Consider the following 2,176-nt stretch of genomic DNA (forward strand, 5'->3'; position numbering starts at 1 on the left):
CATTGAGAATAACATGCTGTGGTGGACACGGCGTCGTTCCGATAGTGGCTGCAAGACATTTTAATTTCGCTGCGGCTGCTGCGGGCGATACCGGCAGGCCGTGTTGAAGGCGCAGTTGGGTCCGTCCGTCCGGAGGCAGCGAGCCACGCGCGCCCTCAATGCTTCTGGGGCTGCGGCCAGACGGCGCAGACATCGACCGGCCGTCCGAGGCCGTAATTGCAGCTGCGCGAGAGGACCAACTTTACCTACCGTTCAAGTTGGGAGTGTTGCTGAGTGCGCCGGGACTCTGACGCCTCTGCAATGTCACCGCTAGTTGCGAAATAGCTAATGGCTACTCCCACGGAGCTGTTGGAGGCACATTTCTTATGAGAACAGACTTGCTAAAGGAAACTCGTAAGTGGGTTAAAAGCTTTTTGATTCTTGTCATTTGTAAATTGAAGAAATATTTGAAAGAACTGGTTGTGGGACTACATTTCGATTGTGTTTTGTTTGTTATAACAGTTGCGCAACGGCCTTGCCGCAGTGGATACACCGGTTCCCGTGAGATCACCGAAGTTAAGCGCTGTCGGGCGTGGTCGGCACTTGAATGGGTGACCATTCAGGTCGCCATGCGCTGTTGCCATTTTTCGGGGCGCACACAGCCTCGTGATGCCAATTGAGGAGCTCCTCGACCGAATAGTAGCGGCTTCGGTCAAGAGTACTATCTTATGACCGGGAGAGTGGTGTGCTGACCCGACGCCAATCCTATCCGCATCCTCCACCGAGGATGACACGGCGGTCGGATGGTCCCGGTAGGTACTCGTGGCCTGAAGACGGAGTGCTTGTTATAACAGTTGCCGACGTTTCATTTTACTGTGGCGCCTGGTAATTCCCCGCTGTCGATTTTTAATAGCCTGATTACCCATATTCTTCACGAGAGATGCTCTTAACTACTTACAGAATGCCCGTTTCTCACATACAGATATGTTACTTACCAGTGTTTTGCAATTAAGTCACCTTAATTTCCTAAGATAAAGTTGTTGCCTTGTCACCAGAATTAAATGGGTTACTTATCAGTGCCTGAGATATGAAAGCGCACATTTATTTTTAATAAATCACAATAATCGGTAGGAGAAAATTATTCTAGCGTCAGATGTTTGTTTATACTTCAATTCAATTTTTAGGGTACCATACCTCAATCGGTAAGAACGGAGCCTTTACAGGATCTCTCTCGTAGTTCTTCTGTGTGTGTGCCGGATCGCTAAATGCCTATTTTCTCAGGAACGGCTTGACGTATTAAGTTGAAATTTGTCGCAGACTAAGGTCTACATTGTTTCGGCGATGCACAACGACGAAGCGTCTAAGACAATGCAGTCAAAAGATATGGCCGTTTATGTCAGCAAGCAACATTTTACAATGCAAACAAAGGAAAAAATCGTTAAATTGAAAATTTGTACTTATATCGTACGAAAAATGTTCTTGCCGTTTAGCATCAGATTGGGTGTCTATCCGGTCGTCTGTTAAGACCCATTTTCTAAGAAATGAGTGCACATATCAAGTTGAAACTCGTGTGACTTACTAAGGTCTAATGTCCTTTCGCACAGTAATAAATGCAAGCTTCTAAGTCAATGGAAACAAAAGACACGGCCATTTATGTCACAAATTTTGATACTCGCAAGCTCACTCATCAAAGCCTATAGGTTCCCTCCCATTGTTCTAGACTCACACAATTTTGCAAAAGCAAAGTTTCAATTTTCAACTCAAGAAAACAACGTGGAAATTGTGAAGTTCTAACTACGTTTATTTGTCTGTTCGTTCGTCTGTTAAATCCACTTTTCCTCAGGAAGGGTAGACTTATGAAATTGGAATATATCTAATATACTAAGGTCTATAGTCTTTTGTTGTTATAAAAGTTACCTTCCTAAGATAAGGCAAGCAAAAGATAGACCCGCTTACTAACAAATTTTGATGGTAAAAAACTGACTCATTAAACACTATAGGGTATTTATCATTGACTTAGAACCACGAATTTTCGGAAGAAGGAAGATTTCACGGTACAATTGCAGGAAAAAATGAGAAAGTAGTTAATTTTTAATTATTTAACGCGAAAAGAATACTTATTTTTCATTTGTTGTTCGTCGTCAAAGTAACATTCTCTAAAGTTTTTGAATCGCTGACACCGATATCTTGAAAGAAT

General features: G+C 43.2%; 1 pseudogene; it reads left to right on the forward strand.

The window, feature by feature from the left end:
- The first annotated feature begins 504 nt into the window (after positions 1-504).
- Positions 505-622, forward strand: LOC126099693 (5S ribosomal RNA; annotated as a pseudogene).
- Positions 623-2,176: the final 1,554 nt, after the last annotated feature.

The sequence above is a fragment of the Schistocerca cancellata genome, chromosome 1, assembly GCF_023864275.1.
Source record: "Schistocerca cancellata isolate TAMUIC-IGC-003103 chromosome 1, iqSchCanc2.1, whole genome shotgun sequence".
NCBI classification, from domain to species: Eukaryota; Metazoa; Arthropoda; class Insecta; order Orthoptera; family Acrididae; genus Schistocerca; species Schistocerca cancellata.